Source organism: Anabrus simplex, chromosome 1 (genome assembly GCF_040414725.1).
Source record: "Anabrus simplex isolate iqAnaSimp1 chromosome 1, ASM4041472v1, whole genome shotgun sequence".
Taxonomy (NCBI): Eukaryota; Metazoa; Arthropoda; class Insecta; order Orthoptera; family Tettigoniidae; genus Anabrus; species Anabrus simplex.
In genome coordinates this window covers 1,097,586,472-1,097,598,516 of record NC_090265.1, presented here as the reverse complement: position 1 = coordinate 1,097,598,516, position 12,045 = coordinate 1,097,586,472, and the positions used below count along the sequence as shown (strand labels likewise).

The following is a 12,045-nucleotide window of genomic DNA, read 5'->3' as shown; positions in this document are numbered from 1 at the left end:
ATGCCTTTGATTTACCGTAGATAGTTTATCTTGACACCCTAAAGTCATGTCACCAAGTGACGAAGAGCCGACAACACACCCTGAGAGAAGAGGATGTACTAATACGCTCGAAACCTAGAACAGGTAATTTTCTATCATTTGATCGTGACCGAGCAAAATAAAATACATTTTCGAACATGAATTACTGTATTTCAGTTCAGCCATTATTATTATTATTATTATTATTATTATTATTATTATTATTATTATTATTATTATTATTATTATTATTTAAAGTCCCTTCATTTGCTATAGATCGTAAGAGACACCAGGTTTGAATATTCTCCGCCAGAAATATGTTTAACAAGTTGGAAGTCTATGTCAATGAGTTGTCACAATTTTACACCGATTTCATTTGGGACCGAACCTGCTATCTTGGGAACAGAAGAAATACTGATAACCAACTCCACCGATGGAGGCGCTGTATCTTAATGCTAAGGAGGCCGCACAAATATCGCTCCTTGGTCCCTTATCATTTGCTGTAAAAGTGCGTTTGGTTCACCTGGAAGTCAAGACGTTCACTTCTGAAGGGGCACATGCCCTAGCACTCACGCAACTTACCTTCTGGAAAGAAGTAGCGTTTACAGTGCACTATGTCTTCTGGTATGGGCTAGAATAAATTTGTTATTTTCATTGACTTGTCTCAGTCTTACCCTTGGCTTCGGCAATATGAAAGTGACCGAAGTATGAGCGATGCTAGTAATACCATTCCTTATGCAGCCAGTCCCGGTTATGAACGGTATGAAAATATCGCTCATAGGGTTGGTTAGTTCATGCCTTTCAGGAGGCTTGGCAGACTGATAGGTAATAGCAACTTCTGGATCGGCGAGGAAAGCAATGGGAAACTACCTCACTCTTTATTTCCCTTGTATGCCTCTTCAGTGACGCCCAGGCTATCTGTGATATCTGTTGGCGGAGTTGTGGAGGATCGAACCATCCTTCCAGCTGAATGCCCGACATACATACAGGAGCTAGAGCGAGTTTCTTTCCTTTCAGTCTCAGTATCATTTTTTCCTTTAATATAAAAGAGACTGAGGTAAGAGCGTTATTAGTAACTCCAATCACCGAGCGAGCTATGAGCTTACATGCGGGAGGTAGTGGGTTCCTTCGGCAGCCCTGAAGATGGTTTCTCGTGGTTCCAATTTTCACATCATGCAAATGGTGGGGCTGTATCTGAATCTGTGCCTGCTTCCGTCCCAAACCTAGCCCTGCCTAAATCCATGTCACCGAAAACCTTCCATGATCTTTTGGGACGTTAAACCACTAGCAAAAAGTAGGTAACGCCAATCTGCATACATACATACATACATACATACATACATCAAAGGTGGCCGGGCATAGAAGTACTGAAAAATTCCACTTCCCGCGGAAAGTGAAATTTTTTACCTTCCACTCCAAAGTATTTCATGACTTGTAACTTTTTTGCGTCCGCCTCTGTGGTGTAGAGGTTAGTGTGATTATCTGCCACCCTCGGAGGCCTGGGTTCGATTCCAGGCTCTGCCACGAAATTTGAAAAGTGGTACGAGGGCTGGAACGGGGTCCACTCAGCCTCGGGAGGTCAACTGAGTAGAGGTGGGTTCGATTCCCACCTCAGATATCCTCGAAGTGTTTTCCCGTGGTTTCCCACTTCTCCTCCAGGCAAATGCCGGGATGGTATCTAACTTAAGGCCACGGCCGCTTCCTTCCCTCTTCCTTGCCTATCCTTTCCAATCTTCCCATCCCCCAACAAGGCCCCTGTTCAGCATAGCAGATGAGGACGCCTGGACGAGGTACTGGTCATTCTCCCCAGTTGTATCCCCGACCAAGAGTTTGAAGCTCCAGGACACTGCCCTCGAGGCGGTAGAGGTGGGATCCCTCGCTGAGTCCGAGGGAAAAACCAACCCTGGAGGGTAAGCAGATTAAGAAAGAAATAACTCCTTTGCATTCTTTATTTTCTACAAAGTGTTTTTTTTGCTAGGGGCTTTACGTCGCACCGACACAGATAGGTCTTATGGCGACGATGGGATAGGAAAGGCCTAGGTGTTGGAAGGAAGCGGCCGTGGCCTTAATTAAGGTACAGCCCCAGCATTTGCCTGGTGTGAAAATGGGAAACCACGGAAAACCATCTTAGGGATGCCGATAGTGGGATTCGAACCTACTATCTCCCGGATGCAAGCTCACAGCCGCGCGCCTCTACGCGCACGGCCAACTCGCCCGGTCTCTACAAATTGTTGCGGACAAGTTGAAGTTCGCCGATTTGAGGATATTATGGATTATTTTTTTTAAAATGCTCTTTTCGGGGTATCGACCTATGAAGATCTTTTGCCCCTACTTGCACCGTATGTGAGGAACCTGCGTGTAAAATGTAAATGGCGGAAGTATAAAATGTTGATTGTGAGGAAAGAAACGTTAAGCACGACACAAATACGCAGGGATATTAATCATTTACAATTAAAAACTCCTGACCTGGGCGGGAATCGAACCCGGGGCCGCCGAGTGACAGACGGACACGTTGCCCCTACACCGTGCGGCCGGACTATTACGGATATACTGCAGTTCAACTTTCTCAGGTCCTCAGGAGTTACATTATTGTAGGAGTAAATTAGAATAGTTATTGCTTTCTGGAAGAAGGAACAGGTATCGATAAAAGAATGGTTAAAGCAGGCAATTTGTAAGTGGTCTAACGTTCCCATTTCCGACGTACGTCAATCTAGGATTTGAAGAAGGAAGTGTACCGATGTCTTCCGGGAGTGATTCAAGGGGAAATCCGAGACGAAGCCATGTTCATGATAGCTGACAGTGGCATGTTAGATACATTCGAGCGCCCAGCAGTACAGTCGCTAGTCTTGAGCTACACTCTCAGAAGGTAGGTTCCATGTAGTCAAGTATTCACCAGATCTGTACACTGGTGATACCTCTCCATCTTAACGTAACTTTAAGGTTTCTCAGTCTGTCGAAAACACTAATTGTAACATATATAACATCCCCCCACCCACACACACACGGCACTTAACGCCCTCGAAAGGTCTTTGGCCTGCCCAGCGACCGCTGCTCATCCCGAAGGCCTGCAGATTACGAGGGGCCGTGTGGTCAGCACGACGCATCCTCTCGGCCGTTTCGAGACCGGGGCCGCCATCTCACCATCAGATAGCTCCTCAATTCTAAGCACGTAGGCTGAGTGGACCTCGAACCAGCCCTCAGGTCTAAAGAAAAATCCCTGACCTGGCCGGGAATCGAACTCGGGGCCTCCGGGCGAGGGGAAGGCACGCTACTCATACACCACGGGGCCGGCAACATATATAACATACCTGTAAAAGAACAAAAACAAAAAAACACACACTATCAAACAAAGAATGACATGTTTCGTTTTACAAGAACATCCTCAGACACTATGAAATCACTTTAAATCATGCGTTAATATGTAAAATGCCGGCTCCGCGGTGTAGGGGTAGCGTGCCTGTCTCTTAACCGGATGCCCCGGGTTCTATTCCCGGCCAGGTCAGGGATAAAAAAATGGCGTATGGCTTTTAGTGCCGGGAGTGTCCGAGGACAAGTTCGGCTTGCTAGGTGCAGGTCTTTTGATTTGACTCGCGTAGGCGACTTGCGCGTCGTGATGAGGATGAAACGATTATGAAGACGACACATACACCCAGCCCTCGCGCCAGAGCAATTAACCAATGATGGTTAAAAGTCCCGACCCTGTTGGGATTCGAACCCGGGACCCCTGTAACCAAAGGCCAGCACGCTAACCATTTAGCCATAGAGCTGGACAGATAAGGGATTTTATCTGCCTCTGAGGGATGGTTCGAGGTCCACTCAGCCTACGTGATTACTATACCTCGGATTTGTAGGTGGTAATGGGTTAGAATGCAAACTAATTTGGTTTGTAGAAAGTGTCATGCAACCCGTTGTACCACAATGTAGGAAGAGTAGCATAAATTCAAGGAGTTCTATAGGCTGTACCCCTAATATCTATGCAAATCTCATAGCATAACCGTTGTACAGTGTAGGGTATACTTGTTACTGGCTTAACACGTTGGGTGCCATGTGCCGCCATATGGCGTCACGGTGGTCTACAAATTTGAGATGGCGTGACGCCATATGGCGGCACACCGTTCTTGAAATCAGAGTTGGCGTGACGCCATATGGCGGCACAGTTGAGTTTCAGGCGATGCGCCGTAGATAATCAGCTGTGACATCTATGCGCGTAAAATTGGTACTACGTGAAGGGCGAACTTCAGGGTCTATTCCAGCTATGTATTTTTACTGTATGCCACCATGTGGCGCCACAGTATTCTTCCGAAGCCACTGACTGGCTAGTGGTCTTTGTCACAGGTGAAAGCGCGCCAGGCTTTGTTTATTCCTCGTTTACGTACGTATTATCACTCAGTTTATATAGTTGTGCAAAAATATAAAAAAATGGAAGATATTGGTAATAATCTTACGAGGGAACACATACATGTGTTACACTCGGATTCGGTTGAAATTTGGTAGGAATATTCGTGGGAGGCAGTAGGATGCCAAGGTGAAAACTGCATGTACCCAGCGCAAGTTTAAACGCCAAAATTGAGCAAATAAATAGTCATGAAATTAGAAGTACCACGGGAGTATCGGGGTGTGGCGGAGAGGTAGGGAGGAGCGAAGCATCGGACGTGAACCAACCGGGCTGCGTCGAGCTGCGCCAGCAGCCAGGTAGCGTACAGTTAGCGCGTTTCCCTCAACTTCCCGATCAGATGTGCAAAACGTAAATATGAAAACAGCACATGAAACAAGTGTACAAAGGACGATGTTTGAACAACGATGCCGATAAGGTTTGAAAAATTACAACGAGTAACAAGAACTCGGGCATGCCGAGACGCATATTTTCATTGTTTAGAGTTATCCGAAAACTGTTCACAACAATATGTAATGCAATATAAGTACTTGTTTTGCATTTTACTAGGTTTTCATAAATATTGCGTTAATTTGAATTAGGAAATAAATATCCCGTATTGGAAATTCGTATTGAACATTCCATGTCAAAAAATTCTGTGACACCATATGGCGTCACGCTATATTTTATCTTTCCTAAAAATTGATGTGACACCATATGGCGTCACGCATGACCATGGTATGGTGAGATAAAATTTACTTAGTACATCATATAAATACATCCCAAGATTATATAAACAGTCTACAACGCGTACAATTGCTTTGGCACCAGCGGAATGCAATTCAAAAACATGCCTGGCACCAGTGGAATAGTGTGCTACAATCGGCTCGGCACTCAACGTGTTAAGTAAGTTTGCATTCTAACCTATCAGCACCTAATAATCCGGACTCTAGTGATTACAATTGAAGAGCTATCTGACGGTGAGATAGCAGCCCCGGACTAGAAAGCTAAGAATAACGGCCGAGATGATCCGTCGTGCTGTCCACATGACACCTCGTAATCTGTAGGCCTTCGGGCTGAGCAGCGGCCGCTTGGTAGGCCATGGTCCTTCCTGGCTGTTGCGCCAATGGGGGGGTGGGTGTGAGGTTAATATGTAAAATATTGTTTGCGTTGCTTACACTTGTCATTGATTGAGAGTTGGGTGATATCATGAGCAAATCATGATTGTAGGAATATTCAACTGTATTTATCCGCCGTCTTCAAAAACTGCTTCCGGACTTTGCAAACTTCTCTATCTCCTTATTTCTCTGATTCTAACACTCCTCTTCTATCTGGGTACATTCATCATATCCTCATTCGTCCTTATTCTCTTTCCTTTCGCTTCTGATTTGATATGACATTCTTTCTTTCTTTCAGTCTATTAGGTTAGGGTGCCAGTTATAATGGACAAATTTCTGTCTCTGTATTTATGAAATCATTACAGCTAGAATTTTGAAATTAATAGAGCTTGTAGTATAATTTGGTTTAGTTTAGTGGATTACAATTAAATTTATTTTAGGTAAGATAAAGTTTAGGGGTTTTACTTTACGAAATGTTTGATGAGATAAATATTATGTGTGTCTAATCTAGAAGTGAGAGCTTAAAGTGGCTTGAAAGGAGGTGGTGGTGTGGAACTAAAATATCTGTCAATGGGGCAACAATTTCAAGGAAACTGTAGACATTATTTTAATTTTTAGAATGAAATAGAATGCAGCATATTTTAAAATCACTACAAATAACTGTTGTCCGCCTCTGTGGTGTAGTGGTTAGCGTGATTAGCTGCCACTCCCAGAGGGCCGGGTTCGATTCCCGGCTCTGCCACGAAAATTTAAAAATGGTACGAGGGCTGGAACGGGGTCCACTCAGCCTCGGGAGGTCAACTGAGTAGAGGTGGGTTCGATTCCCACCTCTACTCAGTTGACCTCCCGAGGCTGAGTGGACCCCGTTCCAGCCCTCGTACCATTTTTAAATTTTCGTGGCAGAGCCGGGAATCGAACCCGGCCCTCTGGGAGTGGCAGCTAATCACGCTAATCACCTCAGCCATCCTCCAAGTGGTTTTCCGTGGTTTCCCACTTCTCCTCCAGGCGAATGCCGGGATGGTACCTAACTTAAGGCCACGGCCGCTTCCTTTCCTCTTCCTTGTCTATCCCTTCCAATCTTCCCATCCCTCCACAAGGCCCCTGTTCAGCATAGCAGGTGAGGCCGCCTGGGCGAGGTACTGGTCATTCTCCCCAGTTTTATCCCCCGACCACGAGTCTGAAGCTCCAGGTCACTGCCCTTGAGGCGGTAGAGGTGGGATTCCTCGCTAAGTCCGAGGGAAAAGCCGAACCTGGAGGGTAAACAGATGATGATGATGATGATGATGATGATGATGATGACAAATAACTGTTTAACATAAAACTAGGCCTACATTACGCATTATACTAATGGAAAGTTATTCATAATACAGTCAACAGAGTGATCTGCCTCAACTGTTCGGCTCCTTGGCTGAATGATCACCGTACTGTTTGTAGGGCCCCACTAGGCCGAAGATTTTAATGGCGTATAAATTCCGCTGCCTCTGGGTGTTTATGCTCGCCTTAATAAACTCTTCTCTTTCTTCTTGCGCTTTTCCCACACCCGTGGGGTCGCAGGAGCGCGCGGGCGGAGATTTGCTCTGTTTTACAACAGGATGCCCTTCCTGACGCCAACCCTGTGTAGAAGGATGTGATCACTATTGATTGTTTCTGTGGTGGTTGGTAGTGTGGTGGGTTGTGTGAATATGAACAGGAGATTGTTGGGACAACCACAAATACCCAATCTCTGGGACAGAAGAATTAATCAGACGCGATTAAAATCCGCGATCCAGTCGGGAATCGAACCCGTGACCCTCTCAACGCTGACCATTCAGCTAAGGAGTCGGACAGTACACTTCTGTTTATCTACATACACAACAAATCACACTACCAACCACTACAGAAACACAGTGTAGATAATACCTCGTAAATCACTCCACATAGGTTTGGCGTCAGAAAGGACATCGCCGAGCTAGAAGGCTGTACGGTTTGGGTCGCGTACCTATGAGCTTGCATTTGGGAGCTGGTAGGCTATAATCCCACCGCCAAAACCACTGAAGATGGTTTCCGTGGTTTACAATTTTCACACCATTCAAATATTGGGGATGAACGTTACTTACGCCCACAGCTGCTATAATCTCAATTCTGTCACTTTCCCACGATTGCGTCGCCAAGTCCTTCAATGTGTTGGCGCGACTTTAAATCACTAGCAAAATAAAGAAAGGGCAGTGGACCGTAAAAATAGGCCACGTCCATATGAAATGTAGATAGTCTTTTGTATTTTATTCTTGCGTCTTTAATTATCTTAATAGAAATTTAATTATGAAATGAGCATTCTTTTAAGCTGTAAACTCAATAATACAGTCCAAACATCGTAAGATAATTATTCACATTAACTATAAAATTACTAATGTTATTCACTTATTCTAAACGCCATTATTGCGTAAGCAAGTAATGAAAATTAAGTGAGGCTAGGACCAAGCATGTCTTCACAGAAATGAAATGGCGTATGGCTTTTAGTGCCGGTAGTGTCCGAGAAGAAGTTCGGCTCGCCAGATGCAGGTCTTTTGATCCGACACCCGTAGGCAACCTGCGCATCATGATGAGGATGAAATGATGATGAAGACGGCACATACACCCAGCTCTCGTGCCAGCGAAATTAACCCGACCCTGCCGGGAATCGAACCCCGCACCCCTGTGACCAAAGGCTAGCCATTTAGCCATGGAGCCGGTCATGCCTTCACATGAAGAGTGGACAGGGAATAGATGTGGCTTGATACACTAACGACAAACGAATAGATACATGAGGTGGAATAATATACACAATAGTGAGAAATAAAAGGGAACTTCATCTCGTAAAGAAAATCCTGAAGATTAGCACATACAGCGCAATATTTATACTATATTAACGTTTGAAACTTCAAACCAGTTTTATAAACGGTACTGGTATGTTATTAGGGATAAGTACCTGCCTCATACCGGCACAATTTAAGCATAGCCTCTAGAAGAAGTTAGATCACTAACGTAAACCACTTTCTGTAGCGCGACGCAACGTGACGCTCGTTGTTGCGCGCACGCGAGATAGTTTTTTTTTTTTTTGCTAGGGGCTTTACGTCGCACCGACACAGATAGGTCTTATGGCGACGATGGGGTAGGAAAGACCTAGGAGTTGGAAGGAAGCGGCCGTGGCCTTAATTAAGGTACAGCCCCAGCATTTGCCTGGTGTGAAAATGGGAAACCACGGAAAACCATCTTCAGGGCTGCTGATAGTGAGACTCGAACCTACTATCTCCCGGATGCAAGCTCACAGCCGCGCGCCAACTCGCCCGGTGAGATAGGTTTTAAAACAAACATAAGTCTCTATGCCAGCGACTGGAAGAATCAGAATGATATTTACGACACACTACATTGCGTACCAATAAAAATCATAATAAGACTGAAGCAGTGAGACGACTGAGGTTTCCAACACTGTACAACTCTCCGTTGTTCTTCGTTATGTTTACAATGGGAAAAGAAAGGAACAATTTGACGGGTACGGCGATTTCAGTTTAAATAGAACAGCTTTAGGCATTTCAGAAATAGTAAGACAATATTTGACTTAGTTTGACTGTAATAACAAGTTAATTGCGCAGTCTTATGATGGCACTAGTTCAATGGCTGGGCATATGAATGGAGTGCAACGTTTAATTAAAAGAACACCTCCTCAAGTTTATTTATTCATTGCTTCGCGCATTGCTTAAATCTAGTTTTGTCCCTTAGTGTGAACAAGTTGTCTGAATGCAAAATATCTTTTAGCTCTCTCGATGGTATTGTTGCCTTTTCACATTCCCCTGAACGGACCAAATTCCTGGAAGAATATATTTGCAGAGAAGACTTCCTAGTGTTTCACCTACTAAGTGGAACTATACAGACAGATTACTCAGCACCGTGTTCATTCACAGAAGTGATTTTTGTGAAGTTTTTAACTCACTGTTACGCAATTCCCTGGAATTGAGAATGAAATTTTAGCTCCAGTGAAGGGTCACCTCCTCACGTTGAATGATATCACATTTTACTTTCTCCTTAGGACATTTGATAAAACATTTGCTTTCACTGATGTTCTGTACAATATCCTCCAGACGAAAACTTCCGACATCCTTTTCTGCCGGAAAAAATTGATGACATTCGGAAGGCCATTTATTCGTTAAGGGGCGAATTTGAGTCCATCCTTGCAGAAACAGGACAAGAAGTAGGTGAGCCAACAAAATGAAACAGTCCTATTTACAAGAAAATTTACTGTGAAATATTTGATAACGTTAATAGTCACCTCGAAATGCGTTTTCCGGATTTTCGGAAATTGAACTTCTTAGGACTAACATCTGAGGAGAAGCGGGCGAGTTGGCCGTGCGGTTAGGAGCGCGCAGCTGTGAGCTCGCAACCGGGAGATATGGGTTCGAACCCCACTGTCGGCAGCCCTGAAAATGGTTTTCCGTGGTTTCCCATTTTCACACGAGGCAAATGCTGGGCTGTACCTTAATTAAGGCCACGGCCACTTCCTTCCCATTCATAGGCCTTTCCTATCCCATCGTCGCCATAACACCTATCTGTGTCGGTGCGATGTAACGCAAAATGGCAATATATATACACTGACTGACAGAGCAAATGCAACACCAAGAAGGAGTGGTCAGAACTTTATGCCAATTGCAGGGTAGACTGACGTCACTGAGGTATGCTCATGATGTGAAATGCGCCGCTGTGCTGCGCACGTAGCGAACTATAAACGGGACACGGCGTTGGCGAATGGCCCACTTCGTACCGTGATTTCTCAGCCGACAGTCATTGTAGAACGTGTTGTCGTGTGCCACAGGACACGTGTATAGCTAAGAATGCCAGGCCGCCGACAACGGAGGCATTTCCAGCAGACAGACGACTTTACGAGGGGTATGGTGATCGGGCTGAGAAGGGCAGGTTGGTCGCTTCGTCAAATCGCAGCCGATACCCATAGGGATGTGTCCACGGTGCAGCGTCTGTGGCGAAGATGGTTGGCGCAGGGACATGTGGCACGTGCGAGGGGTCCAGGCGCAGCCCGAGTGACGTCAGCACGCGAGGATCGGCGCATCCGCCGCCAAGCGGTGGCAGCCCCGCACGCCACGTCAACCGCCATTCTTCAGCATGTGCAAGACACCCTGGCTGTTCCAATATCGACCAGAACAATTTCCCGTCGATTGGTTGAAGGAGGCCTGCACTCCCGGCGTCCGCTCAGAAGACTACCATTGACTCCACAGCATAGACGTGCACGCCTGGCATGGTGCCGGGCTAGAGCGACTTGGATGAGGGAATGGCGGAACGTCGTGTTCTCCGATGAGTCACGCTTCTGTTCTGTCAGTGATAGTCACCGCAGACGAGTGTGGCGTCGGCGTGGAGAAAGGTCAAATCCGGCAGTAACTGTGGAGCGCCCTACCGCTAGACAGCTAGACAACGCGGCATCATGGTTTGGGGCGCTATTGCGTATGATTCCACGTCACCTCTAGTGCGTATTCAAGGCACGTTAAATGCCCACCGCTACGTGCAGCATGTGCTGCGGCCGGTGGCAATCCCGTACCTTCAGGGGCTGCCCAATGCTCTGTTTCAGCAGGATAATGCCCGCCCACACACTGCTCGCATCTCCCAACATCTCCCAACGAGGTGTACAGATGCTTCCGTGGCCAGCGTACTCTCCGGATCTCTCACCAATCGAACACGTGTGGGATCTCATTGGACGCCGTTTGCAAACTCTGCCCCAGCCTCGTACGGACGACCAACTGTGGCAAATGGTTGACAGAGAATGGAGAACCATCCCTCAGGACACCATCCGCACTCTTATTGACTCTGTACCTCGACGTGTTTCTGCGTGCATCGCCGCTCGCGGTGGTCCTACATCCTACTGAGTCGATGCCGTGCGCATTGTGTAACCTGCATATCGGTTTGAAATAAACATCAATTATTCTTCCGTGCCGACTCTGTTTTTTCCCCAACTTTCATCCCTTTCGAACCACTCCTCCTTGGTGTTGCATTGTCACTGTCAGTCAGTGTATATATATATATATATATATATATCTGAAGAGAAGGGAAAGTATGAAATTTATCAGAAAAATATCCCTCAAGCTGTAATTTCTAGTCTTCTACATTCATACCCAGGAAATTTCGACGAAATAATGATGAGAAACGAACAGTATTCTACAGAAGCGAGGAGTTTAATGAAAACAGTCCATTTGGATTAATGAGCCTATTTTCAGAACAATAATTAATTTCTTGTTTCCATAAGTTTCTAAGTCAATTGCGATCACTTGTACCATACCAGGTCTACTGAGTCAGTGGAAAGGACCTTCTCAGCTTTAAAAAGAACAAACACTCACACAAGGAACAGAACGTGAGAAGAAAAGACTTCCAAACTTCGCACTGCTTTCCTTAAAGCAGCATTACTGGAACACGTTTGCCAGAAAGATTCATATTTTGAAAGAACTATTCGGTACTTTGCTACGCAGGAGAAAAGAATGGAGTTCACCTTTAAATGAGGATGTCAACGTTGTCGAAATGATTCAG

The 12,045-nt window shown here is 45.6% G+C and overlaps 1 protein-coding gene across 1 annotated transcript in view; it reads left to right on the top strand.

The window, feature by feature from the left end:
- The first annotated feature begins 2,835 nt into the window (after nucleotides 1-2,835).
- LOC136876511 (cathepsin L1) overlaps nucleotides 2,836-12,045 on the top strand; it is a 53,601-nt gene continuing 44,391 nt past the window's right edge. Inside the window, exon 1 of the mRNA XM_067150529.2 lies at nucleotides 2,836-2,884. The gene's annotated coding sequence lies outside the window, so the exon portion shown is untranslated. The remainder of the gene's footprint in view (nucleotides 2,885-12,045) is intronic.